The sequence below is a fragment of the Ranitomeya variabilis genome, chromosome 6, assembly GCF_051348905.1.
Source record: "Ranitomeya variabilis isolate aRanVar5 chromosome 6, aRanVar5.hap1, whole genome shotgun sequence".
Lineage (NCBI taxonomy): Eukaryota > Metazoa > Chordata > Amphibia > Anura > Dendrobatidae > Ranitomeya > Ranitomeya variabilis.
In genome coordinates this window covers 287,596,830-287,613,458 of record NC_135237.1, presented here as the reverse complement: position 1 = coordinate 287,613,458, position 16,629 = coordinate 287,596,830, and positions in this window count along the sequence as shown.

Here is a 16,629-nt window from a genome sequence, read left to right as displayed (position 1 = left end):
TATTTTATTATTTTGGGCCTAGGAAGTCTGTCTGCGGTCCCTCCTTCCAATTGTCCTCCGCTGACCACACCAATGCTGCCTGTGTACCCCTGCCACATAATGGAAGCTGCATATAGCCTATTTTATTATTTTAGGCCTAGGAAGTCTGTCTGCGGTCGCTCCTTCCAATTGTCCTCCGCTGACCACACCAATTCTGCCTGTGTACGCCTGCCACATAATGGAAGCTGCATATATCCTATTTTATTATTTTAGGCCTAGGAAGTCTGTCTGCGGTCCCTCCTTCCAATTGTCCTCCGCTGACCAAACCAATGTTGCCTGTGTACCCCTGTAACCAATTTAAAACTGCATAGAGCCAACTTTTTTAGTTAACACATACTACCTTTGTCTGTCTGCGCCACTCAATCACGCTGTCCTCCACTGAAAAAGCTGAACTTCAACCTTCAGGCTCTCATTAAGTAGTTGTTAATGTAACACTGCAGTTGCCCTATACTTTGGTTGGGGCCTAGTAACGGTGTCTGCCGCTCCTTGGTGTTCTCCTCCTCCTTGGTGTTCTCCTCCAGGTTTCCTTGTCTGAGCTTCAACCTTCAGGCTCTCATTAAGTAGTTGTTAATGTAACACTTCAGTTGCCCTACTACTTTGGTTGGGGCCTAGTAACGGTGTCTGCCTCTCATTGGTGTTCTCCTCCTCCTTGGTGTTCTCCTCCAGGTTTCCTTGTCTGAGCTTCAACCTTCAGGCTCTCATTAAGTAGTTTTAATGTAACACTACAGTTGCCCTACTACTTTGGTTGGGGCCTAGTAACGGTGTCTGCCTCTCCTTGGTGTTCTCCTCCTCCTTGGTGTTCTCCTCCAGGTTTCCTTGTCTGAGCTTCAACCTTCAGGCTCTCATTAAGTAGTTGTTAATGTAACACTGCAGTTGCCCTACTACTTTGGTTGGGGCCTAGTAACGGTGTCTGCCGCTCCTTGGTGTTCTCCTCCAGGTTTCCTTGTCTGAGCTTCAACCTTCAGGCTCTCATTAAGTAGTTGTTTATATAAGACAGCAGTTGCCCTACTACTTTGGTTGGGGCCTAGTAACGGTGTCTGCCGCTCCTTGGTGTTCTCCTCCTCCTTGGTGTTCTCCTCCAGGTTTCCTTGTCTGAGCTTCAACCTTCAGGCTCTCATTAAGTAGTTGTTAATGTAACACTGCAGTTGCCCTACTACTTTGGTTGGGGTCTAGTAATGGTGTCTGCCGCTCCTTGGTGGTCTCCTCCTCCTTGTTGTTCTCCTCCAGGTTTCCTTGTCTGAGCTTCAACCTTCAGGCTCTTATTAAGTAGTTGTTTATATAAGACAGCAGTTGCCCTACTACTTTGGTTGGGGCCTAGTAAAGGTGTCTGCCGCTCCTTGGTGTTCTCCTCCTCCTTGGTGTTCTCCTCCAGGTTTCCTTGTCTGAGCTTCAACCTTTAGGCTCTCATTAAGTAGTTGTTTATATAAGACAGCAGTTGCCCTGCTACTTTGGTTGGGGCCTAGTAACAGTGTCTGCCGCTCCTTGGTGTTCTCCTCCTCCTTGGTGTTCTCCTCCAGGTTTCCTTGTCTGAGCTTCAACCTTCAGGCTCTCATTAAGTAGTTGTTTATATAAGACAGCAGTTGCCCTACTACTTTGGTTGGGGCCTAGTAACAGTGTCTGCCGCTCCTTGGTGTTCTCCTCCTCCTTGGTGTTCTCCTCCAGGTTTCCTTGTCTGAGCTTCAACCTTCAGGCTCTCATTAAGTAGTTGTTAATGTAACACTGCAGTTGCCCTACTACTTTGGTTGGGGTCTAGTAACGGTGTCTGCCGCTCCTTGGTGGTCTCCTCCTCCTTGTTGTTCTCCTCCAGGTTTCCTTGTCTGAGCTTCAACCTTCAGGCTCTTATTAATTAGTTGTTTATATAAGACAGCAGTTGCCCTACTACTTTGGTTGGGGCCTAGTAAAGGTGTCTGCCGCTCCTTGGTGTTCTCATCCTCCTTGGTGTTCTCCTCCAGGTTTCCTTGTCTGAGCTTCAACCTTTAGGCTCTCATTAAGTAGTTGTTTATATAAGACAGCAGTTGCCCTGCTACTTTGGTTGGGGCCTAGTAACAGTGTCTGCCGCTCCTTGGTGTTCTCCTCCTCCTTGGTGTTCTCCTCCAGGTTTCCTTGTCTGAGCTTCAACCTTCAGGCTCTCATTAAGCAGTTGTTTATATAAGACAGCAGTTGCCCTACTACTTTGGTTGGGGCCTAGTAACGGTGTCTGACGCTCCTTGGTGTTCTCCTCCTTCTTGGTGTTCTCATCCAGGTTTCCTTGTCTGAGCTTCAACCTTCAGGCTCTCATTAAGTCATTTTTAATGTAACACTGCAGTTGCCCTGCTACTCTGGTTGGGGCCTAGTAATGGTGTCTGCCGCTCCTTGGTGTTCTCCTCCTCCTTGGTGTTCTCCTCCAGGTTTCCTTGTCTGAGCTTCAACCTTCAGGCTCTCAATAAGTAGTTGTTAATGTAACACTGCAGTTGCCCTACTACTTTGGTTGGGGCCTAGTAACGGTGTCTACCGCTCCTTGGTGTTCTCCTCCAGGTTTCCTTGTCTGAGCTTCAAACTTCAGGCTCTCATAAAGTAGTTGTTTATATAAGACAGCAGTTGTCCTACTACTTTGGTTGGGGCCTAGTAACGGTGTCTGCCGCTCCTTGGTGTTCTCCTTCTCCTTGGTGTTCTCCTCCAGGTCTCCTTGTCTGAGTTTCAACCTTCAGGCTCTCATTAAGTAGTTCTTAATGTAACACTGCAGTTGCCCTACTACTTTGGTTGGGGCCTAGTAACGGTGTCTGCCGCTCCTTGGTGGTCTCCTCCTCCTTGGTGTTCTCCTCCAGGTTTCCTTGTCTGAGCTTCAACCTTCAGGCTCTCATTAAGTAGTTGTTTATATAAGACAGCAGTTGCCCTACTACTTTGGTTGGGGCCTAGTAAAGGTGTCTGCCACTCCTTGGTGTTCTCCTCCTCCTTGGTGTTCTCCTCCAGGTTTCCTTGTCTGAGCTTCAACCTTCATGCTCTCATTAAGTAGTTGTTAATGTAACACTGCAGTTGCCCTACTACTTTGGTTGGGGCCTAGTAACGGTGTCTGCTGCTCCTTGGTGTTCTCCTCCTCCTTGGTGTTCTCCTCCAGGTTTCCTTGTCTGAGCTTCTACCTTCAGGCTCTCATTAAGTAGTTGTTTATATAAGAAAACAGTTGCCCTACTACTTTGGTTGGGGCATAGTAACAGTGTCTGCCGCTCCTTGGTGTTCTCCTCCTCCTTGGTGTTCTCCTCCTGGTTTCCTTGTCTGAGCTTCAACCTTCAGGCTCCCATTAAGTAGTTGTTAATGTAAAACTGCAGTTGCCCTACTACTTTGGTTGGGGCCTAGTAACGGTGTGTGCCGCTCCTTGGTGGTCTCCTCCTCCTTGGTGTTCTCCTTCAGGTTTCCTTGTCTGAGCTTCAACCTTCAGGCTCTCATTAAGTAGTTGTTAATGTAACACTGCAGTTGCCCTACTACTTTGGTCGGGGCCTAGTAACGGTGTCTGCCGCTCCTTGGTGTTCTCCTCCTCCTTGGTGTTCTCCTCCAGGTTTCCTTGTCTGAGCTTCAACCTTCAGGCTCTCATTAAGTAATTGTTTATATAAGACAGCAGTTGCCCTACTACTTTGGTTGGGGCCTAGTAACGGTTTCTACCGCTCCTTGGTGTTCTCCTCCAGGTTTCCTTGTCTGAGCTTCAAACTTCAGGCTCTCATAAAGTAGTTGTTTATATAAGACAGCAGTTGCCCTACTACTTTGGTTGGGGCCTAGTAACGGTGTCTGCCGCTCCTTGGTGTTCTCCTTCTCCTTGGTGTTCTCCTCCAGGTCTCCTTGTCTGAGCTTCAACCTTCAGGCTCTCATTAAGTAGTTCTTAATGTAACACTGCAGTTGCCCTACTACTTTGGTTGGGGCCTAGTAACGGTGTCTGCCGCTCCTTGGTGGTCTCCTCCTCCTTGGTGTTCTCCTCCAGGTTTCCTTGTCTGAGCTTCAACCTTCAGGCTCTCATTAAGTAGTTGTTTATATAAGACAGCAGTTGCCCTACTACTTTGGTTGGGGCCTAGTAAAGGTGTCTGCCACTCCTTGGTGTTCTCCTCCTCCTTGGTGTTCTCCTCCAGGTTTCCTTGTCTGAGCTTCAACCTTCATGCTCTCATTAAGTAGTTGTTAATGTAACACTGCAGTTGCCCTACTACTTTGGTTGGGGCCTAGTAACGGTGTCTGCTGCTCCTTGGTGTTCTCCTCCTCCTTGGTGTTCTCCTCCAGGTTTCCTTGTCTGAGCTTCTACCTTCAGGCTCTCATTAAGTAGTTGTTTATATAAGAAAACAGTTGCCCTACTACTTTGGTTGGGGCATAGTAACGGTGTCTGCCGCTCCTTGGTGTTCTCCTCCTCCTTGGTGTTCTCCTCCTGGTTTCCTTGTCTGAGCTTCAACCTTCAGGCTCCCATTAAGTAGTTGTTAATGTAACACTGCAGTTGCCCTACTACTTTGGTTGGGGCCTAGTAACGGTGTGTGCCGCTCCTTGGTGGTCTCCTCCTCCTTGGTGTTCTCCTCCAGGTTTGCTTGTCTGAGCTTCAACCTTCAGGCTCTCATTAAGTAGTTGTTAATGTAACACTGCAGTTGCCCTACTAATTTGGTCGGGGCCTAGTAACGGTGTCTGCCGCTCCTTGGTGTTCTCCTCCTCCTTGGTGTTCTCCTCCAGGTTTCCTTGTCTGAGCTTCAACCTTCAGGCTCTCATTAAGTAATTGTTTATATAAGACAGCAGTTGCCCTACTACTTTGGTTGGGGCCTAGTAACGGTGTCTGCCGCTCCTTGGTGTTTTCCTCCTCCTTGGTGTTCTCCTCCAGGTTTCCTTGTCTGAGCTTCAACCTTCATTCTCTCATTAAGTAGTTGTTTATATAAGACAGCAGTTGCCCTACTACTTTGGTTGGGGCCTAGTAACGGTGTCTGCCGCTCCTTGGTGTGCTCCTCCTCCTTGGTGTTCTCCTCCAGGTTTCCTTGTCTGAGCTTCAACCTTCAGGCTCTCATTAAGTAGTTGTTTATATAAGACAGCAGTTGCCCTACTACTTTGGTTGGGGCCTAGTAACGGTGTCTGCCGCTCCTTGGTGTTCTCCTCCTCCTTGGTGTTCTCCTCCAGGTTTCCTTGTCTGAGCTTCAACCTTCAGGCTCTCATTAAGTAGTTGTTAATGTAACACTGCAGTTGCCCTACTACTTTGGTTGGGGTCTAGTAATGGTGTCTGCCGCTCCTTGGTGGTCTCCTCCTCCTTGTTGTTCTCCTCCAGGTTTCCTTGTCTGAGCTTCAACCTTCAGGCTCTTATTAAGTAGTTGTTTATATAAGACAGCAGTTGCCCTACTACTTTGGTTGGGGCCTAGTAAAGGTGTCTGCCGCTCCTTGGTGTTCTCCTCCTCCTTGGTGTTCTCCTCCAGGTTTCCTTGTCTGAGCTTCAACCTTTAGGCTCTCATTAAGTAGTTGTTTATATAAGACAGCAGTTGCCCTGCTACTTTGGTTGGGGCCTAGTAACAGTGTCTGCCGCTCCTTGGTGTTCTCCTCCTCCTTGGTGTTCTCCTCCAGGTTTCCTTGTCTGAGCTTCAACCTTCAGGCTCTCATTAAGTAGTTGTTTATATAAGACAGCAGTTGCCCTACTACTTTGGTTGGGGCCTAGTAACAGTGTCTGCCGCTCCTTGGTGTTCTCCTCCTCCTTGGTGTTCTCCTCCAGGTTTCCTTGTCTGAGCTTCAACCTTCAGGCTCTCATTAAGTAGTTGTTAATGTAACACTGCAGTTGCCCTACTACTTTGGTTGGGGTCTAGTAACGGTGTCTGCCGCTCCTTGGTGGTCTCCTCCTCCTTGTTGTTCTCCTCCAGGTTTCCTTGTCTGAGCTTCAACCTTCAGGCTCTTATTAATTAGTTGTTTATATAAGACAGCAGTTGCCCTACTACTTTGGTTGGGGCCTAGTAAAGGTGTCTGCCGCTCCTTGGTGTTCTCCTCCTCCTTGGTGTTCTCCTCCAGGTTTCCTTGTCTGAGCTTCAACCTTTAGGCTCTCATTAAGTAGTTGTTTATATAAGACAGCAGTTGCCCTGCTACTTTGGTTGGGGCCTAGTAACAGTGTCTGCCGCTCCTTGGTGTTCTCCTCCTCCTTGGTGTTCTCCTCCAGGTTTCCTTGTCTGAGCTTCAACCTTCAGGCTCTCATTAAGCAGTTGTTTATATAAGACAGCAGTTGCCCTACTACTTTGGTTGGGGCCTAGTAACGGTGTCTGACGCTCCTTGGTGTTCTCCTCCTTCTTGGTGTTCTCATCCAGGTTTCCTTGTCTGAGCTTCAACCTTCAGGCTCTCATTAAGTCATTTTTAATGTAACACTGCAGTTGCCCTGCTACTCTGGTTGGGGCCTAGTAATGGTGTCTGCCGCTCCTTGGTGTTCTCCTCCTCCTTGGTGTTCTCCTCCAGGTTTCCTTGTCTGAGCTTCAACCTTCAGGCTCTCAATAAGTAGTTGTTAATGTAACACTGCAGTTGCCCTACTACTTTGGTTGGGGCCTAGTAACGGTGTCTACCGCTCCTTGGTGTTCTCCTCCAGGTTTCCTTGTCTGAGCTTCAAACTTCAGGCTCTCATAAAGTAGTTGTTTATATAAGACAGCAGTTGTCCTACTACTTTGGTTGGGGCCTAGTAACGGTGTCTGCCGCTCCTTGGTGTTCTCCTTCTCCTTGGTGTTCACCTCCAGGTCTCCTTGTCTGAGTTTCAACCTTCAGGCTCTCATTAAGTAGTTCTTAATGTAACACTGCAGTTGCCCTACTACTTTGGTTGGGGCCTAGTAACGGTGTCTGCCGCTCCTTGGTGGTCTCCTCCTCCTTGGTGTTCTCCTCCAGGTTTCCTTGTCTGAGCTTCAACCTTCAGGCTCTCATTAAGTAGTTGTTTATATAAGACAGCAGTTGCCCTACTACTTTGGTTGGGGCCTAGTAAAGGTGTCTGCCACTCCTTGGTGTTCTCCTCCTCCTTGGTGTTCTCCTCCAGGTTTCCTTGTCTGAGCTTCAACCTTCATGCTCTCATTAAGTAGTTGTTAATGTAACACTGCAGTTGCCCTACTACTTTGGTTGGGGCCTAGTAACGGTGTCTGCTGCTCCTTGGTGTTCTCCTCCTCCTTGGTGTTCTCCTCCAGGTTTCCTTGTCTGAGCTTCTACCTTCAGGCTCTCATTAAGTAGTTGTTTATATAAGAAAACAGTTGCCCTACTACTTTGGTTGGGGCATAGTAACAGTGTCTGCCGCTCCTTGGTGTTCTCCTCCTCCTTGGTGTTCTCCTCCTGGTTTCCTTGTCTGAGCTTCAACCTTCAGGCTCCCATTAAGTAGTTGTTAATGTAAAACTGCACTTGCCCTACTACTTTGGTTGGGGCCTAGTAACGGTGTGTGCCGCTCCTTGGTGGTCTCCTCCTCCTTGGTGTTCTCCTTCAGGTTTCCTTGTCTGAGCTTCAACCTTCAGGCTCTCATTAAGTAGTTGTTAATGTAACACTGCAGTTGCCCTACTACTTTGGTCGGGGCCTAGTAACGGTGTCTGCCGCTCCTTGGTGTTCTCCTCCTCCTTGGTGTTCTCCTCCAGGTTTCCGTGTCTGAGCTTCAACCTTCAGGCTCTCATTAAGTAATTGTTTATATAAGACAGCAGTTGCCCTACTACTTTGGTTGGGGCCTAGTAACGGTTTCTACCGCTCCTTGGTGTTCTCCTCCAGGTTTCCTTGTCTGAGCTTCAAACTTCAGGCTCTCATAAAGTAGTTGTTTATATAAGACAGCAGTTGCCCTACTACTTTGGTTGGGGCCTAGTAACGGTGTCTGCCGCTCCTTGGTGTTCTCCTTCTCCTTGGTGTTCTCCTCCAGGTCTCCTTGTCTGAGCTTCAACCTTCAGGCTCTCATTAAGTAGTTCTTAATGTAACACTGCAGTTGCCCTACTACTTTGGTTGGGGCCTAGTAACGGTGTCTGCCGCTCCTTGGTGGTCTCCTCCTCCTTGGTGTTCTCCTCCAGGTTTCCTTGTCTGAGCTTCAACCTTCAGGCTCTCATTAAGTAGTTGTTTATATAAGACAGCAGTTGCCCTACTACTTTGGTTGGGGCCTAGTAAAGGTGTCTGCCACTCCTTGGTGTTCTCCTCCTCCTTGGTGTTCTCCTCCAGGTTTCCTTGTCTGAGCTTCAACCTTCATGCTCTCATTAAGTAGTTGTTAATGTAACACTGCAGTTGCCCTACTACTTTGGTTGGGGCCTAGTAACGGTGTCTGCTGCTCCTTGGTGTTCTCCTCCTCCTTGGTGTTCTCCTCCAGGTTTCCTTGTCTGAGCTTCTACCTTCAGGCTCTCATTAAGTAGTTGTTTATATAAGAAAACAGTTGCCCTACTACTTTGGTTGGGGCATAGTAACGGTGTCTGCCGCTCCTTGGTGTTCTCCTCCTCCTTGGTGTTCTCCTCCTGGTTTCCTTGTCTGAGCTTCAACCTTCAGGCTCCCATTAAGTAGTTGTTAATGTAACACTGCAGTTGCCCTACTACTTTGGTTGGGGCCTAGTAACGGTGTGTGCCGCTCCTTGGTGGTCTCCTCCTCCTTGGTGTTCTCCTCCAGGTTTGCTTGTCTGAGCTTCAACCTTCAGGCTCTCATTAAGTAGTTGTTAATGTAACACTGCAGTTGCCCTACTAATTTGGTCGGGGCCTAGTAACGGTGTCTGCCGCTCCTTGGTGTTCTCCTCCTCCTTGGTGTTCTCCTCCAGGTTTCCTTGTCTGAGCTTCAACCTTCAGGCTCTCATTAAGTAATTGTTTATATAAGACAGCAGTTGCCCTACTACTTTGGTTGGGGCCTAGTAACGGTGTCTGCCGCTCCTTGGTGTTTTCCTCCTCCTTGGTGTTCTCCTCCAGGTTTCCTTGTCTGAGCTTCAACCTTCATTCTCTCATTAAGTAGTTGTTTATATAAGACAGCAGTTGCCCTACTACTTTGGTTGGGGCCTAGTAACGGTGTCTGCCGCTCCTTGGTGTGCTCCTCCTCCTTGGTGTTCTCCTCCAGGTTTCCTTGTCTGAGCTTCAACCTTCAGGCTCTCATTAAGTAGTTGTTTATATAAGACAGCAGTTGCCCTACTACTTTGGTTGGGGCCTAGTAACGGTGGCTGCCGCTCCTTGGTGTTCTCCTCCTCCTTGGTGTTCTCCTCCAGGTTTCCTTGTCTGAGCTTCAACCTTCAGGCTCTCATTAAGTAGTTGTTAATGTAACACTGCAGTTGCCCTACTACTTTGGTTGGGGTCTAGTAATGGTGTCTGCCGCTCCTTGGTGGTCTCCTCCTCCTTGTTGTTCTCCTCCAGGTTTCCTTGTCTGAGCTTCAACCTTCAGGCTCTTATTAAGTAGTTGTTTATATAAGACAGCAGTTGCCCTACTACTTTGGTTGGGGCCTAGTAAAGGTGTCTGCCGCTCCTTGGTGTTCTCCTCCTCCTTGGTGTTCTCCTCCAGGTTTCCTTGTCTGAGCTTCAACCTTTAGGCTCTCATTAAGTAGTTGTTTATATAAGACAGCAGTTGCCCTGCTACTTTGGTTGGGGCCTAGTAACAGTGTCTGCCGCTCCTTGGTGTTCTCCTCCTCCTTGGTGTTCTCCTCCAGGTTTCCTTGTCTGAGCTTCAACCTTCAGGCTCTCATTAAGTAGTTGTTTATATAAGACAGCAGTTGCCCTACTACTTTGGTTGGGGCCTAGTAACAGTGTCTGCCGCTCCTTGGTGTTCTCCTCCTCCTTGGTGTTCTCCTCCAGGTTTCCTTGTCTGAGCTTCAACCTTCAGGCTCTCATTAAGTAGTTGTTAATGTAACACTGCAGTTGCCCTACTACTTTGGTTGGGGTCTAGTAACGGTGTCTGCCCCTCCTTGGTGGTCTCCTCCTCCTTGTTGTTCTCCTCCAGGTTTCCTTGTCTGAGCTTCAACCTTCAGGCTCTTATTAATTAGTTGTTTATATAAGACAGCAGTTGCCCTACTACTTTGGTTGGGGCCTAGTAAAGGTGTCTGCCGCTCCTTGGTGTTCTCCTCCTCCTTGGTGTTCTCCTCCAGGTTTCCTTGTCTGAGCTTCAACCTTTAGGCTCTCATTAAGTAGTTGTTTATATAAGACAGCAGTTGCCCTGCTACTTTGGTTGGGGCCTAGTAACAGTGTCTGCCGCTCCTTGGTGTTCTCCTCCTCCTTGGTGTTCTCCTCCAGGTTTCCTTGTCTGAGCTTCAACCTTCAGGCTCTCATTAAGCAGTTGTTTATATAAGACAGCAGTTGCCCTACTACTTTGGTTGGGGCCTAGTAACGGTGTCTGACGCTCCTTGGTGTTCTCCTCCTTCTTGGTGTTCTCATCCAGGTTTCCTTGTCTGAGCTTCAACCTTCAGGCTCTCATTAAGTCATTTTTAATGTAACACTGCAGTTGCCCTGCTACTCTGGTTGGGGCCTAGTAACGGTGTCTGCCGCTCCTTGGTGTTCTCCTCCTCCTTGGTGTTCTCCTCCAGGTTTCCTTGTCTGAGCTTCAACCTTCAGGCTCTCAATAAGTAGTTGTTAATGTAACACTGCAGTTGCCCTACTACTTTGGTTGGGGCCTAGTAACGGTGTCTACCGCTCCTTGGTGTTCTCCTCCAGGTTTCCTTGTCTGAGCTTCAAACTTCAGGCTCTCATAAAGTAGTTGTTTATATAAGACAGCAGTTGTCCTACTACTTTGGTTGGGGCCTAGTAACGGTGTCTGCCGCTCCTTGGTGTTCTCCTTCTCCTTGGTGTTCTCCTCCAGGTCTCCTTGTCTGAGTTTCAACCTTCAGGCTCTCATTAAGTAGTTCTTAATGTAACACTGCAGTTGCCCTACTACTTTGGTTGGGGCCTAGTAACGGTGTCTGCCGCTCCTTGGTGGTCTCCTCCTCCTTGGTGTTCTCCTCCAGGTTTCCTTGTCTGAGCTTCAACCTTCAGGCTCTCATTAAGTAGTTGTTTATATAAGACAGCAGTTGCCCTACTACTTTGGTTGGGGCCTAGTAAAGGTGTCTGCCACTCCTTGGTGTTCTCCTCCTCCTTGGTGTTCTCCTCCAGGTTTCCTTGTCTGAGCTTCAACCTTCATGCTCTCATTAAGTAGTTGTTAATGTAACACTGCAGTTGCCCTACTACTTTGGTTGGGGCCTAGTAACGGTGTCTGCTGCTCCTTGGTGTTCTCCTCCTCCTTGGTGTTCTCCTCCAGGTTTCCTTGTCTGAGCTTCTACCTTCAGGCTCTCATTAAGTAGTTGTTTATATAAGAAAACAGTTGCCCTACTACTTTGGTTGGGGCATAGTAACAGTGTCTGCCGCTCCTTGGTGTTCTCCTCCTCCTTGGTGTTCTCCTCCTGGTTTCCTTGTCTGAGCTTCAACCTTCAGGCTCCCATTAAGTAGTTGTTAATGTAAAACTGCAGTTGCCCTACTACTTTGGTTGGGGCCTAGTAACGGTGTGTGCCGCTCCTTGGTGGTCTCCTCCTCCTTGGTGTTCTCCTTCAGGTTTCCTTGTCTGAGCTTCAACCTTCAGGCTCTCATTAAGTAGTTGTTAATGTAACACTGCAGTTGCCCTACTACTTTGGTCGGGGCCTAGTAACGGTGTCTGCCGCTCCTTGGTGTTCTCCTCCTCCTTGGTGTTCTCCTCCAGGTTTCCTTGTCTGAGCTTCAACCTTCAGGCTCTCATTAAGTAATTGTTTATATAAGACAGCAGTTGCCCTACTACTTTGGTTGGGGCCTAGTAACGGTTTCTACCGCTCCTTGGTGTTCTCCTCCAGGTTTCCTTGTCTGAGCTTCAAACTTCAGGCTCTCATAAAGTAGTTGTTTATATAAGACAGCAGTTGCCCTACTACTTTGGTTGGGGCCTAGTAACGGTGTCTGCCGCTCCTTGGTGTTCTCCTTCTCCTTGGTGTTCTCCTCCAGGTCTCCTTGTCTGAGCTTCAACCTTCAGGCTCTCATTAAGTAGTTCTTAATGTAACACTGCAGTTGCCCTACTACTTTGGTTGGGGCCTAGTAACGGTGTCTGCCGCTCCTTGGTGGTCTCCTCCTCCTTGGTGTTCTCCTCCAGGTTTCCTTGTCTGAGCTTCAACCTTCAGGCTCTCATTAAGTAGTTGTTTATATAAGACAGCAGTTGCCCTACTACTTTGGTTGGGGCCTAGTAAAGGTGTCTGCCACTCCTTGGTGTTCTCCTCCTCCTTGGTGTTCTCCTCCAGGTTTCCTTGTCTGAGCTTCAACCTTCATGCTCTCATTAAGTAGTTGTTAATGTAACACTGCAGTTGCCCTACTACTTTGGTTGGGGCCTAGTAACGGTGTCTGCTGCTCCTTGGTGTTCTCCTCCTCCTTGGTGTTCTCCTCCAGGTTTCCTTGTCTGAGCTTCTACCTTCAGGCTCTCATTAAGTAGTTGTTTATATAAGAAAACAGTTGCCCTACTACTTTGGTTGGGGCATAGTAACGGTGTCTGCCGCTCCTTGGTGTTCTCCTCCTCCTTGGTGTTCTCCTCCTGGTTTCCTTGTCTGAGCTTCAACCTTCAGGCTCCCATTAAGTAGTTGTTAATGTAACACTGCAGTTGCCCTACTACTTTGGTTGGGGCCTAGTAACGGTGTGTGCCGCTCCTTGGTGGTCTCCTCCTCCTTGGTGTTCTCCTCCAGGTTTGCTTGTCTGAGCTTCAACCTTCAGGCTCTCATTAAGTAGTTGTTAATGTAACACTGCAGTTGCCCTACTACTTTGGTCGGGGCCTAGTAACGGTGTCTGCCGCTCCTTGGTGTTCTCCTCCTCCTTGGTGTTCTCCTCCAGGTTTCCTTGTCTGAGCTTCAACCTTCAGGCTCTCATTAAGTAATTGTTTATATAAGACAGCAGTTGCCCTACTACTTTGGTTGGGGCCTAGTAACGGTGTCTGCCGCTCCTTGGTGTTTTCCTCCTCCTTGGTGTTCTCCTCCAGGTTTCCTTGTCTGAGCTTCAACCTTCATTCTCTCATTAAGTAGTTGTTTATATAAGACAGCAGTTGCCCTACTACTTTGGTTGGGGCCTAGTAACGGTGTCTGCCGCTCCTTGGTGTGCTCCTCCTCCTTGGTGTTCTCCTCCAGGTTTCCTTGTCTGAGCTTCAACCTTCAGGCTCTCATTAAGTAGTTGTTTATATAAGACAGCAGTTGCCCTACTACTTTGGTTGGGGCCTAGTAACGGTGGCTGCCGCTCCTTGGTGTTCTCCTCCTCCTTGGTGTTCTCCTCCAGGTTTCCTTGTCTGAGCTTCAACCTTCAGGCTCTCATTAAGTAGTTGTTAATGTAACACTGCAGTTGCCCTACTACTTTGGTTGGGGCCTAGTAACGGTGTCTGCCGCTCCTTGGTGGTCTCCTCCTCCTTGATGTTCTCCTCCAGGTTTCCTTGTCTGAGCTTCAACCTTCAGGCTCTCATTAAGTAGTTTTTAATGTAACACTGCAGTTGCCCTACTACTTTGGTTGGGGCCTAGTAACGGTGTCTGCCGCTCCTTGGTGTTCTCCTCCTCCTTGGTGTTCTCCTCCAGGTTTCCTTGTCTGAGCTTCAACCTTCAGGCTCTCATTAAGTAGTTGTTTATATAAGATAGCAGTTGCCCTTCTACTTTGGTTGGGGCCTAGTAACAATGTCTGCCGCTCCTTGGTGTTCTCCTCCTCCTTAGTGTTCTCCTCCAGGTTTCCTTGTCTGAGCTTCAACCTTCAGGCTCTCATTAAGTAGTTGTTAATGTAACACTGCAGTTGCCCTACTACTTTGGTTGGGGCCTAGTAATGGTGTCTGCCGCTCCTTGGTGGTCTCCTCCTCCTTGGTGTTCTCCTCCAGGTTTCCTTGTCTGAGCTTCAACCCTCAGGCTCTCATTAAGTAGTTGTTAATGTAACACTGCAGTTGCCCTACTACTTTGGTTGGGGCCTAGTAACGGTGTCTGCAGCTCCTTGGTGTTCTCCTCCTCTTTGGTGTTCTTCTCCAGGTTTCCTTGTCTGAGCTTCAACCTTCAGGCTCTCATTAGGTAGTTGTTAATGTAACACTGCAGTTGGCCTACTAGTTTGGTTGGGGCCTAGTAACGGTGTCTGCCGCTGCTTGGTGTTCTCCACTGAACAAAGCAGTGCCACCTGTTTCCTACTGTTACCAATTTAGAACTGCATTTAGCCTAGTTACTTATTTGGGCCTACTCACTGTGTCAGCCTCTCATTACAGTTGTCCTCCACTGAACAAAGCAGTGCCACCTGGTTAGTCCTGTTACCAATTTTGAACTGCATTTAGCCCACTTTATTATTTGGGCCTAGATCTGTGTTTCCTCCTCATCCTGCCCATTGCCCAGCCACTGCTAGATGAGTCCGCTGGTACATTGACCCAGACCACTACATTCCCCTTGCACTCTACACAGCCAGAATCTGACCCTGCTGAAAGTCAGGTTCCTCTTCCCACATACTATACCACCTTACACGGGGACAAAGAGGAAGGTGCAGGTGAAAGTGCAGGTTCCTTCATCAGGTGGGGGGGCATACTCATTGGCGACGTCACTGGCACAGGGCCCCTCGAAGTACGCAAAAGTGTCGCTGCCGGTGGGAGGCGCCCCCCGCCGTGCAAACACACCGCCGTACTGTGAGGGGCCCTGTGCCAGTGCCAATGCGAACGAGTGGGCCCCCCCTGCTTGCTCAGGATCACAGCACTTGCAACGTTGAAATACTTACCTCTCCCTGCTCCACCGCCGTGACGTAGTCCACGTTTCCTGGGCCCACTGAAAACTTTAACCAGCCCTACCCCCCACAACTTTAGCCAAATGACCCCCAATTTCCAATGCCTAACTATTATTATAAAGTAAATTAATATTGACAAGCTTCAGTAACAAGAATGGATGTTTTTGCCATTAAAATGGGCACTGTAGGTGTTTTCCTGGCCTCCACTCACTGCCGACTATGCTTCCCCAGTGACTTGCATTGGGTTTCATGTTTCGGTCGATCCCCGACTTTTCGTGATAATTGGCCGATTTCACTCGACTCGACTTTTGACAAAGTCGGGTTTCGCAAAACCTGACTTGACCCCAAAAAAGTAAAAGTCGCTCAACCCAACTGAGCACTCACTAGAGATAATTCAAGTATGGGATTACACAATTACTTCCTATGGTGTGAATGATAAAGGTCTACTTTACAAGACTAAAATATCATATATATATTATTTTGCATTTCTACAATTAAAACTCTTAGTATTTCTGGTAGCGTAAAAAGAAAATAATGAGCTCACCATAATTGTATTTCAATGCAAAGCTGAGACAATGCTGCCGGTGGGTGCGGTATCCTGCTGGTGAGAAGCAGCCAAAATATTAAAGTCTGGTGGGAAAGGTCACCACAACCATCGGATAAAAAGAAATTACTTTATTTAGTAATCATTATAAACAGGTAAATTCATGGAAAAAAACATTTAAAAATCTTAACACATTTCTGGCATATCATACGCCCTTAGTCATAAGCATACAAAAAATGAATCAAGGGAAACCTAATTAAAACTATCATTCTTGCTACTGATATTCGATAGAAACATTACCAAATTCATTTTACAATGGACTTGGATTGGTACATTACTTGGGCACCCTGAGTCTTTGTGCCATGTATCCATATTGTCATCATATCCCTTGAAGAAAAGACATTTTCTTGTACGCTATTAGGGAATCCTGAGATATTTGGGAGTGATCTCTTGCTAGGATCTTCATCTCTGGAATTACATGTCCCTGTCACTTTCTGAGGACTTGAGGTTTTGAATGAGTACTGTGTAATGCTTAATTTCCCTGCAGAGAAACTGAACATATGCTACCGCGTTTCCCCAGAGATTACATCTGATTTCTGTGGTCCCAGTAGGGGGAAATGTTGTGCTCATCAATGTATTCTTTTATCATAGAAGAATTGTTGAAATCGAAAAACGTCTTCTATTGTTCATTTAGTGAAGCTTAGCAATTTTACTGTATTAAAATAGAGTGCGGGCTCACCCTTTCACTATTACAGCCACTACTAGGTTTCCCTTAGACCAATAATGGGAAATTAAAGCTTTTTCTAGGCCATTTCCAATGACTGCAAGAAAACATTTGAAATAAATACAGACCCCCACTAGTCCATCCATATTATTTATTCTGGTTTTATTGTACTCATTCTACTCCTGATATTCACAGTCTTTAGATTATATTATTGGTCCATGTTCTATCACAGTTTGTCATGAGAAAAAAAGAAATCATATTCCATCAGAAGAAAAAGCTTTACAACTTCCCTTTAAAGAGCTCTTCACTAAAAAATATTGTTGGAATATGGACGACAAATATGTCTGTGTTGATGTCTCTGTCTCTACACTCTGCATGAGAAATGTGATATGATATGCAAAATAGATTGCTTGTAAAAGAAAAATGCTGTCCAAAAAAAATAGAAAAACTGAATGAAGAGTACCATAAATCTCTTACAAGAAGCAGTCTACATGGAAGGAATTCTGTGGTTTCAATGTAAGACCTTTCCACGAAGCAGAGTAGAACCAGGCTGACAGGTTGTTCTGGAACGCTTATTTTGTTTCACATTTGCATAAAAATTTGAATAAATCTATTTTTATCATTTGGCAGATGCAGAATTTTTGGGGGTGTCAACATTCTCCCTATAGTAAGGATAAGTTGGCAAAGATTATGTGCAAACAATGCCTTATTCA